Source organism: Abramis brama, assembly GCF_963993115.1.
Source record: "Abramis brama genome assembly, chromosome: 16".
Lineage (NCBI taxonomy): Eukaryota > Metazoa > Chordata > Actinopteri > Cypriniformes > Leuciscidae > Abramis > Abramis brama.
In genome coordinates, this window is record NC_139978.1 from 13,378,437 (window position 1) to 13,394,365 (window position 15,929).

A 15,929-nucleotide genomic window follows, 5' to 3' on the forward strand; every position below is an offset into this window, starting at 1 on the left:
GCATGACATAAGTATTTGATACATCAGAAAAGCAGAACTTAATATTTGGTACAGAAACCTTTGTTTGCAATTACAGAGATCATATGTTTCCTGTAGTTCTTGACCAGGTTTGCACACACTGCAGCAGGGATTTTGGCCCACTCCTCCATACAGACCTTCTCCAGATCCTTCAGGTTTCGGGGCTGTCGCTGGGCAATACGGACTCTCAGCTCCCTCCAAAGATTTTCTATTGGGTTCAGGTCTGGAGACTGGCTAGGCCACTCCAGGACCTTGAGATGCTTCTTACGGAGCCACTCCTTAGTTGCCCTGGCTGTGTGTTTCGGGTCGTTGTCATGCTGGAAGACCCAGCCACGACCCATCTTCAATGCTCTTACTGAGGGAAGGAGGTTGTTGACCAAGATCTCGCGATACATGGCCCCATCCATCCTTCCCTCAATACGGTGCAGTCGTCCTGTCCCCTTTGCAGAAAAGCATCCCCAAAGAATGTTTCCACCTCCATGCTTCACTGTTGGGATGGTGTTCTTGGGGTTGTACTCATCCTTCTTCCTCGAGTGGAGTTTAGACCAAAAAGCTCTATTTTTGTCTCATCAGACCACATGACCTTCTCCCATTCCTCCTCTGGATCATCCAGATGGTCATTGGCAAACTTCAGACGGGCCTGGAGATGAGCTGGCTTGAGCAGGGGGACCTTGTGTGCGCTGCAGGATTTTAACCCATGACGGCGTAGTGTGTTACTAATGGTTTTCTTTGAGACTGTGGTCTCAGCTCTCTTCAGGTCATTGACCAGGTCCTGCCGTGTAGTTCTGGGCTGATCCCTCACCTTCCTCATGATCATTGATGCCCCACGAGGTGAGATCTTGCATGGTGCCCCAGACCGAGGGAGATTGACCGTCATCTTGAACTTCTTCCATTTTCTATTTGCGCCAACAGTTGTTGCCTTCTCACCAAGCTGCTTGCCTATTGTCCTGTAGCCCATCCCAGCCTTGTGCAGGTCTACAATTTTATCCCTGATGTCCTTACACAGCTCTCTGGTCTTGGCCATTGTGGAGAGGTTGGAGTCTGTTTGATTGAGTGTGTGGACAGGTGTCTTTTATACAGGTAACGAGTTCAAACAGGTGCAGTTAATACAGGTAATGAGTGGAGAACAGGAGGGCTTCTTAAAGAAAAACTAACAGGTCTGTGAGAGCCGGAATTCTTACTGGTTGGTAGGTGATCAAATACTTATGACATGCAATAAAATGCAAATTAATTATTTAAAAATCGTACAATGTGATTTTCTGGATTTTTGTTTTAGATCCCGTCACTCACAGTTGAAGTGTACCTATGATAAAAATTACAGACTTCTACATGCTTTGTAAGAAAACCTGCAAAATTGGCAGTGTATCAAATACTTGTTCTCCCCACTGTAGATGACTTTGTGGTGTCTTTAATAACATATAAATGACTGGGATGTTCACACTAACACGCTAACCGTCATCTTGACGTATGAGGTTTGAACTCTTTTTATTGGACTGATTCTTGGTATCTACCCTAATTATTGTTTGTATATACTTTAGTCAGTCTGTACAAATAAATTGGCACGAGTAACAGTGCAAATATTTTCATAATGCAAAGTTTTATTCATTTCATAATGCTCATTCATATACAGTGTAATACATTTAATAAGAAAGGCTGGAATTAATATTGATTAGAATATTATGATTCAAGAATCAAAATTTTAAACACTATTCACTAAAGGGCAGAAATGATCAGATAATAAGAACACATACCACAAATATTGGCACCCTTGGTAAATATGAGCAAACTGACTGTGAAAATTTGTATTTTCACAGTCAGTAAAAAATGCAATTTTTTGTAAAAACTTAGTCTTTCATTCAAAACATTCACAAAAATAGAATCTTTAATTAAAGTCGAATCATAAAAAAAAATCTTATTTCTGATATACAGCCCATTGTAGAAGAGCAGCATATCTGTATTGGGTCCTCATGAACAGAGACTGACCGTAATTCTTTCAGATTCACATTCAGGTCTGATCAGGGGACATACAGACAAAACAGAAAATATGTAAGATAATATTATAATATTATAGACGTATTACATGTATGTATGATGTGAATCTGGGTCTACAAGCATATACTGTAGGTATAAAATGAAGTGTAGCAAAAGAAATCAATGTGAACTGTGAAAGCACTTCATTCAGTAAATCTTTATTTATTTGAGTAAAACTGTGTTTGTGTTGATCCTTGTTATTCTGTCAACACACTAATGCTGCCGGCAGCCTCTTCATTCCCTGGATCCGATTTAGTTTTTACCTGTGAAATCAATAAGAAACCAGATGAATCGCAGAACGTAAAAAGAGAAAAAGAGCTGTTGATGGTGGTAACAATGTTTCGTCTACACAAAAACAAATATACCGGAGGTTAGGTATATGCTCAGGTTCTGTACAATGTGCTTATTTGCAATATCACTAGAGATTTTTTGATGAAAACATATAGTTCAAACATGAACTTACTGCCTTAAATAATGATCTCGGTCACTTTAATGAATCTTCAGCCTAAAAACCTTAATTGAATTTGAACTATACTAATAATAATAACATAATGTTTATACACTTACTAATTTAAACTGATTTATTTAATCTATTTCTTGAGGTTTCTGTAAAAATAAATCTAAAATCTTAAAAACTGCTTCATTTGAATCTTAGTTATTTTAAACAGCTGCAAATAAAATATATATATATATTTCATGATTAGATACAGTCACATTCACCATATTGACTGTTAAACTAGTTGTAACTGTTCTCAGAAAGTAGATGTAAATAAAACCATGATTACACTGAAGGGCTTGAGCTACTCACCGCTGACAAACATTCTGAATCTTGTGTGTGAGGTCTCATTACTGATGACCTTTAGTGTATAAAGTCCAGTGTCTGTGGTTCTGGTTTGTGGGATGGTCAGTTCTCCAGAGTGACGGTTCAGCTGCAGTCTATCTCTGAATCTCCCATCAGGACCGTCATAATATGTGACAACTCTGCCTGCTCTGAGCTTAGCTATGATGATGCCTTCAGCTCCAAACCTCCACTGGATCTCATGTCTGTATTTCAGCATTAGTAGTTTGTAGAGTGACTGAATCTCCCTCAAACAGTGACAGTGTGATCACTTCATCTGTCTCACCAAACCCATCTGGAGATCATAAAGAAACAGATCTGATTGAGGTGACTGATGCTTGTCTAATAAATAATGTCTTCATACTGTCAAAGTTTCATTTCTACAATATCTTCTACACCAACTCTGGTGAACTAAAGTCGCATTGGAATTTAATTACAGTTATTATATAACACATAAATACAGCTTGGCATTTACAGAAACAACTACCTTTACTGACATAGTTACAGTTGCTGTCCACGCAACATCATGAACCCAAATTTATGTTATATGTTTTAACTGTAATATCACTATATCACTCCAAGTAAATTTAAAAATGGTGTTTAAAAAGACACAAAAAATCTTAATGTCTCATCCACTACACTAATAATTAATGATTAATTTTATTAATCAATTAAAATAAAAATTATTTTAATTGATTTACATTTAGAAAATTTGGAAACCATTGTGTGAAGTTTCACAAGCATTTACTGAAGACTTAATAAGCTATAAATGTGTTTGCAGGTTGGACACAAATTAGCATTTAAATTATTAACCTAAGCTTCATATATCCAAAAAATGTTTCTCAGAATGGATTTTCCATTTGTAGTTTGGGCAATGGTGTTATATTGCTCCCATTTAAACATAATGCAAAGTTTACAAATGGGCACATACGCACTGCAACTTAATACACTCCTCTTCCAGAGGTGAAAAGAGTACCTGAAAACCATACTTGAGTGAAAGTAGAGATACCTTGCTGTGAAAATAATAAGTCACCAATTCCAGTACCACTTGAGTAAACGTCTTAAAGTATCTATTTTAACAGTACTTAAGTATTTAGGACATTAAAGTAACATTAAATTCATTAAAAGCTCTTACCTAGGGATGGGAATCAAGCTGGCGATACGATATTATATCGATATCTGGGTCAAGCTACGATATTATATAGATTCTTTATGTTTAGTGTATTGTGATACTTAAAACTATGATATATTCAACATATTCAAACTATGAACTTGAAGTATACTTATTCTTTTTCATAAGGGCTGTTTATCTCTGTACAGATATTCTCATCTGATGCTTTTAATTTCCTTTCTCTGAGACAGTTTAATGGATGAGGATAACGCATTTAAAGACTGGGAGTGAGATGGGAGCTCTGTAGATACTTTATAGAAACACAAACAGACCAGTTCCTTATGCAACATTCCTCAAGTGTGTTGTAATGTGTGTTGGGCATGGGGGATTCAGTGGGGTGGGTTCCAGATGTGAGAGCACTCTGTTTTTTCAAGAGGTCTAATAAAGGTTCAAGAATCCATAGATCATAGCTTTTTCAGTCTGTGTGTTTGTGTGCTGTTAAGATAATGAGGTTGTTGGGAAAGCCCTGGGTTTTTACAATGTGAGCACAGGTCTGATTTTAATATCACATAAAATGACACAAAATAGGGATGTACATTAAACAATTTAACATTATAAAATCGTACCTGAACACGGCTGACATAGATCAGCAAGGATGAGATGTTTAGTCTGGTTTCTGATGGGATTGTTCGCCACACAGCTGTAGGGGTTGTTATCCTGATATTTCACCTCCAGAGATAGAGAGAGGGTGGTGATGTTAGTTAACACATTAACTAGCCTAATTTTAACAAATGAGACCTTATTGTAAAGTGTTACCGATATTTTAAACGGCTGCGTTAACTCTGGCAACAACATTTGTCAAACCTATGTGCTTAAAAAACTAATGCTTAAGATTTAATATTGACCTCACAATATACAGTGAGGAAAATAAGTATTTGAACACCCTGCTATTTTGCAAGTTCTCCCACTTGGAAATCATGGAGGGGTCTGAAATTGTCATCGTAGGTGCATGTCCACTGTGAGAGACATAATCTAAAAAAAAAAATCCAGAAATCACAATGTATGATTTTTTAACTATTTATTTGTATGATACAGCTGCAAATAAGTATTTGAACACCTGTCTATCAGCTAGAATTCTGACCCTCAAAGACCTGTTAGTCTGCCTTTAAAATGTCCACCTCCACTCCATTTATTATCCTAAATTAGATGCACCTGTTTGAGGTCGTTAGCTGCATAAAGACACCTGTCCACCCCATACAATCAGTAAGAATCCAACTACTAACATGGCCAAGACCAAAGAGCTGTCCAAAGACACTAGAGACAAAATTGTACACCTCCACAAGGCTGGAAAGGGCTACGGGGAAATTGCCAAGCAGCTTGGTGAAAAAAGGTCCACTGTTGGAGCAATCATTAGAAAATGGAAGAAGCTAAACATGACTGTCAATCTCCCTCGGACTGGGGCTCCATGCAAGATCTCACCTCGTGGGGTCTCAATGATCCTAAGAAAGGTGAGAAATCAGCCCAGAACTACACGGGAGGAGCTGGTCAATGACCTGAAAAGAGCTTGGACCACCGTTTCCAAGGTTACTGTTGGTAATACACTAAGACGTCATGGTTTGAAATCATGCATGGCATGGAAGGTTCCCCTGCTTAAACCAGCACATGTCAAGGCCCGTCTTAAGTTTGCCAATGACCATTTGGATGATCCAGAGGAGTCATGGGAGAAAGTCATGTAGTCAGATGAGACCAAAATAGAACTTTTTGGTCATAATTTCCACTAAACGTGTTTGGAGGAAGAAGAATGAGGAGTACCATCCCAAGAACACCATCCCTACTGTGAAGCATGGGGGTGCATCATGCTTTGGGGGTGTTTTTCTGCACATGGGACAGGGCGACTGCACTGTATTAAGGAGAGGATGACCGGGGCCATGTATTGCGAGATTTTGGGGAACAACCTCCTTCCCTCAGTTAGAGCATTGAAGATGGGTCGAGGCTGGGTCTTCCAACATGACAATGACCCGAAGCACACAGCCAGGATAACCAAGGAGTGGCTCTGTAAAAAGCATATCAAGGTTCTGGCGTGGCCTAGCCAGTCTCCAGACCTAAACCCAATAGAGAATCTTTGGAGGGAGCTCAAACTCCGTGTTTCTCAGCGACAGCCCAGAAACCTGACTGATCTAGAGAAGATCTGTGTGGAGGAGTGGGCCAAAATCCCTCCTGCAGTGTGTGCAAACCTGGTGAAAAACTACAGGAAACGTTTGACCTCTGTAATTGCAAACAAAGGCTACTGTACCAAATATTAACATTGATTTTCTCAGGTGTTCAAATACTTATTTGCAGCTGTATCATACAAATAAATAGTTAAAAAATCATACATTGTGATTTCTGGATTTTTTTTTTTTAGATTATGTCTCTCACAGTGGACATGCACCTACGATGACAATTTCAGACCCCTCCATGATTTCTAAGTGGGAGAACTTGCAAAATAGCAGGGTGTTCAAATACTTATTTTCCTCACTGTATATTCCTTTATTTAAAATAAGCAGTTCAGAGAAACCCTCACGGCTAATGCTGCTGAAATGGAGATCGAGGGATCCATGAACTGGTGGCTCCAGCCTCCAACTGGCAGCAGATCGAGGGGCAGACACAAGATAAGTTTAATCTATATTAAAAACACACCTTTTTAACCTAGCATAAACATAACACTCTCACATTTCTATAATTCACATCCGTTAAAGGATTGTTAGGAAACACTTTCCATAACATCAAATGTACTTGTTACATCATAAAAAGAATGGCATATACACTAATGTTAGTCTCTCTGTCCCATTCTTATCCCAAGGTTACTGTAGTCAGCCAGATCTAGTCCATATCCAGACCAGATGGTGGACCTGCACCCTAAGATGACCACAACAGCCCTGAATGCCAGACGAGAACATCACAGCTAGACGAGACCTAGAAACAAACGCCGTTTAGACCTTGTTGACACAACAGTCATCGGCACTGTCATCGGATCAGATCCTCGAGAACCAGAACCAGACCAGTCCTCCGCACAGACCCAACGGCCAGCTTCATAGATTTAACATTTAGATTTAACATTTAGATTTATATTTAACATTTAGATTTAGATTTAGATTTAGCATTTAGATTTAACATTTAACATTTAGGTGTAACATTTAATATTTAGGTTTAACTATTTAAAATATCTCTAAGTTGACAAATATTGTTGTAAATGTGGTAAAAAGTGACCGTCAAAAAATTCATACCAGTTTTTTAAACATTGTTTGAAGCTAAATGTGACAAAATGTTGCTGTTATTTTCAGCGTGAGCCGCTTTACAAACGGCGCCCCATAATTTATTTGACAAATTGGTTTATACTATTGAGAATTTGGTTCAGAGAATGGGGTTTAGTGTTTTAGCAAGAAAAAGTGAATACAATTAATGCATGTAAACCTGTTATAGGAGACCTCCAAAACCAAATTAGGAGCCTTTAAAATAGCACAATAAGGGCTCTTTAGAACACGACAAAAGATTATAAAAAAATAACAAAATAAAATAACAAAATAAAAAGTACTTAATGGTAAAACTTTTCGGTAACACTACGGCCCAATTCTCACTATGAACTAGTTGCTGATTAGCATGCATATTACAGGATATTGGCTTTATATTAGTACTTATAAAGCACATATTAATGCCTTATTCTGCATGACTATATTCCCTTAATCCCAGTACCTAAATTTAACAACTACCTTACTAACTATTAATACGCAGTAACTAATTAGGAGCTTATTGAGGCAAAAGTCATAGTTAATAGTTAGTTAATAGAGAGAATTGGACCTTAATCTAAAGTGTGACCAACTTTTCATTTGAATGACAAGTGCACTTTTTAAAAGTGTACTTAAGTGTGCTTAAATGTATTTCATTGATATTATCTATAGTTTTTTTTAAGAGTGACAGCACCTTTAAAATCTTCAAATCTTTAAAAGTTCACGCCTGCAGAGGGAGACATTTACAGCTGCACTATGTACCACAAAGCTCTCAAGAACAATTCTGAAACTAAAACATGGGGTGAGGCACTGTTTTCGTGCAGATTCTATGGATTTAACATGTATATTCTGTGATATACTGCTGACATGCATTCAAAATGTCATGAACCTGTTCTGTGTGTTTCAGAAGTGCATGTTGCCGTGCCACGTGTTGGTCCAGCAGTGTTCTGTGGAGTGGGTCTGACTCTTGGACTGCTGGGAGTCGCTGCTGGAACATTTTTCCTCAATAAAGGAAGCAACTGAAACTGACAGTTCGGATTAATAGTAAAAGATATTGATGAAAAGCCCTTTTTGACGAAGATCAAAAATAGTCAGCTATCAATGGTATTTTTACAGAATGTTTGGATAGATTAAACCTTTGCTTATATTCCACAATAAATGTTTATATTCCAATATCTTCTTAACTTTAATGCTGACTTTTATCTATATCATAATTGTAAATTTGGATTTATCAACAATACATTTTTTTATTATTATTATTTGACTCAACCTAAATAATTTTCTCTTTGAATCTTTCATTCCAAAATGCTGTAATATTTTTAAGATACTATATACATATTCTGATAATGTGTGTGTGTGTGTGTGTGTGTGTGTGTGTGTGTGTGGTTCAGGTAAACCTGAGGTAATGGGGACAAAATACCCCCACAAAGATGACAATAGGTTAAATCCTTGACCTTGTGGGGAAATTTTGGTCCCATGAGGAAAACAGCTTATAAATCATACTAAGTTATGTTTTTTGAAAATGTAAAAGTGCAGAAAGTTTTCTGTGATGGGTAGCTTAGGGTTAGGGGGTAGAATATACAGTTTGTAGAATATAAAAACCATTATGTCTATATGGAATGTCCCCATAAAACATCGCAACGTGTGTGTGCGTGTGTGTGTGTGTGTGTGGTGCATGCATGCGTGCGTGCGTGCGTGTTTGTGTGAGTGAGTGTGTGTGTGTGAGTGAGTGAAAACAAACAAGACAAACAATTTGTTGGCGTTCTCAAAATATTGATGCATTTTTGACCATTGCTGCATTTCAATATTGAATGTAAAAAAAAAAAGTTCTGGGGCAGGACTATGAAAGAATCTACAAGATCTCTTATCTTATCAAGACATTCTCTATCTAAACGCATAGCTTAGGCCTTACTTAACATGAGCCTCGTCTGAAAGGCAAATGGGGGGGGGGGGGGGGTATAGTAATAGTAATATCTTCTAGAGTTGGGGTACTCGAACTCGGACTCGAGTCCAATTTTGAACGAACTCGGACTTGTCACGCACTCGGATGAATTTGTACTCGGACTTGACACGGACTCGGACATTTTAGACTCGGAAAATTTGCCGAGTACAGTCGAGTCCGGGCACTGGAGGACACAATATTATTCAAAAACGAAACGAAACTGCTTACATTGTGTTGTGTCAGTGTTGAGCATTGTAGCCAATCATAGGTATATTAAGCGCATGAACACAGTGGCCAATCAGAGGCGTTTTGAGTCACCATGCGGAGAAGTCGCTCAAAACGTACAGAATCAGCGCGAGTTTTATCCTTTCGCAAATCTCCTCATAAACAACAAAGTCTTGACGCGATATAAATAAGAGATTCGCTGTGCAGTGCGGACAACTTCAGTGTTTATGACGAGAGTTTCAGTGAGAGTGCAGAACGCGGTAACCCAGCGGGCACCTTGACGTCAATTTAACATCAATATGACATCAACATTGATGTCAAAATGACGTCACGAAAGAGGTCAAAAATGAAAGTCATATTGACGTCAGAGTATCGATGTCAATTTGATGTCAAGATTTTGACCTCTGCTGATGTCATTTTGCCAAACAAAAAGGTGAAATGCATGACCGTACACTTATTACCAGCTTCACTTAAAACTAACAGATTTACTTCATTTAATTTCCAGTTTAATGAAATCATATTTTGTATTTTAAAGTCACCATGATGGTGGTTAGCATTTGCTTTAGTTGTGCTCTTGACTCTTGACTCTTAATTATAAAATTTTCTCTGTCTGCTCTAATTGTGTGTTAATAAAGCACATGTGTTGTAGCTAAAAAAGCCATGAGAAAATGAGATCAGGTGATGATGGCTGTTTATTTATGATGATATCATCATCATGTAAATGCCTGAATGTCTGATCTGATTCAGTGTTTAATGTTTTGATTATATAGGACTTAATATTGTATTTAATATTGTTTAATTCATAATAGAAGTCATTTGATTCTTCAGCATGTCTACAGTTTTATCAAACAAACAATATACTTGTTTTTTTTAAACTATTTAGTGCACAAAACCCTTTCATCTATGGCAGTACTTAGACACACACAGACATCAAGAAACAGCATATGAATCTCAACAATGGTGACAATCAAACAAAATATCCAGATAATCAGATCAACTCCAGCTGCATAATTTATTAAAGCCGCAATGCATGCTGGGAGATATGGGTGAGTTTTGATTGGTGGTACCCAGCATGCACTGCAGCATGAAGCTTTTCATTGATTGTCACCATTGTTGAGAGTCATACACTGATTCTTGATGGCTAAGTTATAATGTAGAGGAAAAAGTTTAATGCACTAAATGTCTGGTAATGCACTAAAGCTGGTAATAAGTGTACGGTCATGCATTTCACATTTTTGTTTGGCAAAATGACATCAGCAGAGGTCAAAATCTTGACATCAAATTGACATCGATACTTTGACGTCAATATGACTTTCATTTTTGACCTATTTTTTGACGTCATTTTGACATCAAGGTGCCCGCTGGGAAGTAAGTGATGGCTTAAAGTGAGCGCTATTGACAATCTAAATAATATATTTTTTCATGCTTGTAGAGGACCAGTGGTTACGTTCACACTGTAAATTAAAAAGAGTGATAACTGCATTTAAATGTGGGAGAGAATCCGCAGAATTTTAGTCCTGTGAGTCATGAAATTGCGATGATTGACACAGTAACCATAGCAACATGAGAATGTGATAACCAAAGCAACATTTTGGCGTCTAATAATGTTATGATTTTTGTTACATTGATTTAGCCTACGCTTACACTAGTCATAAGTTTACATACACCTTGCAGAATCTCCAAAATGTAATATTTATTTATTTTTTAATGAGGATGATCATAAAAACATTGTTTCTATTTATTACTGCCCTGAAAAATCTTTTTCACATAATGGATGTTTAATAGCCTAGTCCACAAGAAAAAATACAAACACAAAATACAAGACAAATTACATAGGCTTGATTTTAATATTGTGTTTCATTACCTGAATGATCCACAAGTTTTTTTTTTTTTTTTAATGGTTGTTCATGAGGAAAAATCCTCCAGCTCCTGCACATTCTTTGCTTTTCCAGCATCTTCTGCATATTTGACTCCTTACTAGCAGTGACTATGATTGTGAGATCCATCTTGTCACACTGAAGTGTGACAAGTTTTATCCTTTCGCAAATCTCCTCATAAACAACAAAGTCTTGACGCGATATAAATAAGAGATTCGCTGTGCAGTGCGGACAACTTCAGTGTTTATGACGAGAGTTTCAGTGAGAGTGCAGTGATTAATTTTTCATTCAAATTAATGAATTTTTATTTAAAAATTCATTAATTAATTTAGTCCTGCCATTTAGAGGCTAAATAAGATATTAGCATGTAAAACAAAATAAGATAATCAAAATAAATAAAAATAAAAAAATCAACGTCATCTTGCTCAAAAGTTTACTCCTGGCTCTTAATGCATCGTGTTATATTCTTGAGCATTACCTTGCAGAATCTGAAAGATGTACGATAGGTAAACGTAACTATACATTGGAATCATTTTGTGAGGTTTAACATATTAATTTAAGAGCTCAGTGTTGAGACCTTTCACTGGAATTTGATTGACATGCGATCTGACCAATCATAATGCAGATACCTGCCATTTTTGTCCGACAAACAAACCAAACCAGATAGTAGATTAAAGTCATTGGACCTGAACTTGAAAAATGCTGTGTATTGAATTCTTTTTGCAGTTCTGATGTTCATTCATGTTTAATTCGTGCTATAACTAGAAGATATTATCAGTTCATGTGTTGCTTGAGTTGAGGCCTATATTAAAGCACCACAAAATGGTGTGTATTGTTTTAATTTCATAAAAATTACAAAATTTAAAAGCTGAGACTTTATTTCATACCAGAAGTATCCTTGTCTTGTCTGTTGGCGCATTGTCAGGTCCTCTTTGCTCCGCAATATATATTTCACTGTGTGAGAACATGTGGAGTGAGAGCGGAATGGCTTGTCGGACGTAGCGACAGTAAGAGGGGCAGGTCTTTGTGAAAGGTCAATTTAAAACTATTTAAATCTTTGTGGACTCGGCCGGACTCGACTCGGACTCGGATGTTAAGGACTCGGACTCAAGTGCGACTCGGCCCTCTTTGGACTCGGACTTGGACTCGGACTCGATTGTTAAGGACTTGGACTCGACTCGGACTCGACAATGGTGGACTCGGACCCAACACTAATATCTTCAGAATTACTGAGAAGTCTTGTTTCAAATATAATTATTTTGAAGTGTTGGTGTTTAATGTAACTATCTAATGTAAATGATAAATCATATTTGAGATTTGTGCTGGCTACTGTATACTGGCCCCCAGGGCACTATACAGACTTTATCAAAGAATTAGACAATTTTCTATCAGAGTTAGCACTGGCTGCAGATAAAGTCCTAATTGTTAGTGATTTTAATATACATGTAGATATCGAAAAAGACACATTGGGATTGGCATTTAAAGACATTCTGAACTCTATTGGAGTTAGACAACACGTGTCAGGACCTACTCATTGTCGTAATCATACTCTAGATCTAATATTATCACATGGAATCAATGTTGATGCCGTTGAAATTCTGCAGCAGAGCGATGACATCTCAGATCATTATCTAGTCTTGTGTATACTAAATTTAGGCAAGGCTGCAAAGTCGACTCCGTGTTACAAATATGTTAGACCTATCACTTCTGCCACTAAAGATTGCTTTATTAATAACATTCCTGATCAGTTTAATCTCCTCAGCATCCCAGATAGCTTAGAAGAACTCGATGTTGCAACATAAACTTTTGACTCTCTTTTCCAACACTTTAGACACAGTTGCTCCTTTGAGCTTAAAGAAGATTAAAGAAAATAGTCCAACACCGTGCTACAACGAGCACACTCAGGCCCTTAAGAGCAGCCAGAAAAATGGAGCGCAACTGGAAGAAAACAAAACTAGAGGTATTTCAAATTTCATGAAAGAGAGCACAATTGCGTACAGAGAGGCCTTAAAAACTGCTAGATCTGCTTATTTTTCAACTCTATTAGAATAAAATAAACAAAACCCTAGGTATTTACTTGAAACAGTGGCTAAATTAACAAAAAATAAAGCTTCAAGCCCAGACGTTTCCAAGCAACACAGCAGTAATGACTTACAAGTTCTTACAAGAACTTCTGAACTTACAAGATTGATAATATCAGGGAGAAAATTATAACTATGTAACCATCTACTACAGTATCGCATCAGGCAGTGCATTGCAGTCTCCCTGAGGAAAAATTCCATTCATTCATTATAGGAGAGGAAGAATTTTCTAAACTCGTTAAATCATCTAAATCAACAACATGTATGTTAGACCCTGTACCGACTAAGCTACTGAAAGAGATGCAATAGATCCTGCTCTTAATATCATTAATTCATCTTTGTCAAAAACCAAAAACTTTTAAGCTGGCTAAGATTAAACCGCTTGTTAAAAAAACGCAACTTGATCCTAGAGAATTAGTCAATTACAGGCCGATCTCGAATCTGCCGTTTCTGTCAAAGATTCTAGAAATGGCAGTATCCTCACAACTATGTTCCTTTTTAGAAAGAAATGGTATCTGCAAGGATTTCTAGTCAGGATTTAGACCATACCATAGTACTGAGGCAGCTCTCATTAGAGTTACAAATGATTTGCTCTTATCATCCGATCGTGGTTGTATCTTGCTATTAGTGTTACTCGTTCTTAGTGCTGCATTTGATACCATTGACCACAACATTCTTTTAAATAGACTCAAACATTAGGTTGGCATTAGTGGAATTGCATTAGAATGGTTTAAATCATGCTTATCTGACCATTATCAGTTTGTAGCAGTAAATGAAGAGATGTCTTATCGAGATGTCTTATCGATCACCATATCGATTCAGTATGGCGTACCACAAGGCTCAGTACTAGGACCGTTGCTGTTCACTCTGGACATGCTACCCTTGGGAGATATCATTAGGAAGCATGGCATTAGTTTTCACTGTTATGCTGATGATACTCAGCTCTATATTTCTTCACACTCTGACGAAACTTACCAATTCACAAAATTAACCAGTGCTCGAATTGAATCAAGTCTTATGGGGGGTCCCCATAAAAAAGAATTTCACCATAAAATGTTTTTGTTGTTTAGTTGGTTAGTCTCGCAATATACAATTTATACAAAATATACGATATATTTGATCATAATATGCATAAATATGTACTATTTATTAAAAACTGTGGTAACACTTTATATTACGACCCGCAAACAACTGCGTAAGTAAACCGAAATTACGGTGTACGTTTCTGTAATTATAGTGTACTTCCGTGTAGGTATAAGGGAACAATATGTTAAGTTTTGGGTAATAAAGGGGTACAACCAGACAAGCAAATTATTTATAATGTAATTATTTTAAAACTAACAGGTACCTATTCTGTTAATATATTCCAGGCAAAAATTGTACGTCTGTTGTATATAAAAGTTTTTATCACATTTCTGGCAAAATATGTTATTGTGCAATGTAGTTACAGGGTAATTTTGACATCTGTGGGTTGTAAATTAAACTTATATATATATATATATATATATATATATATGGCTGCATAAGCACATATGATAAAAATTGAATTTATTGGCTTTTCTTACTAAACTACTTAACGTTAAGCCAAAAAAATTAGTTTCTGCTATGATTTTAATTTAGAACATACCATGTAGTACTTAGTACTTACCTTGCAATGACACTTAAATGTCAGGGCAAATATACTGTGTAATTAAAAAGTTTTTTTGTTTTGTTTTCTTAATAAGAGTACCTTTCTCTGTAATTACTGTGCAAATAGTGTTGTTTCGTATTGTTACATAGTAAGTAGAGTTTGTTACCCGTTTCAACTGTGTATTTACAGGGTGTCCTGCGGGCTGTAAATTAAAGTGGTGCTTGTTACCCCCTTGTTCTGTGTAGTTACAGGGTAAGTGTAACTCCTGCGGGCTGTAAATTAAAGTGGCGCTTGTTATTCCCTTGTTCTGTGTAGTTACAGGGTAAATACAACATTAAACCAGTATGCTGAAACAGACAAACCTAGCTTTACCATTAGCATTATCAACAAATTTCTAAATTAGTAGGCCTACTTGTAAAAGAACAGTAGCACAATTAAACCAAAAACATTTATTAAAACAAGTTTAACAATAAACAATCACAATGTTGAAATGACATCAACACTGTACAAACTGTAAACAGGACAGAAATAATCTTGAAATCACACTGTACAAAGTGTATAAATAACAATAATCGCCAATAGTTGAACAGAGAAAACAAACAATACCTACACGGAAGTACACTATAATTACAGAAACGTACACCGTAATTTCGGTTTACTTACGAAGTTCTTTGCAGGTTGTATATCTGCTTGTTACCCCTTTATTACCCAAAACTTAACATATTGTTCCCTTATACCTACACGGAAGTACACTATAATTACAGAAACGTACACCGTAATCTCACCGTAACACCGGTTTACTTACGCAGTTGTTTGCGGGTCCTAATATAAAGTGTTACCAGATAAACTACTATTCTTCTTTTAAATTACTTACTAAAGTAATACTGGATTTAGAGGGTGACAAAGCAGC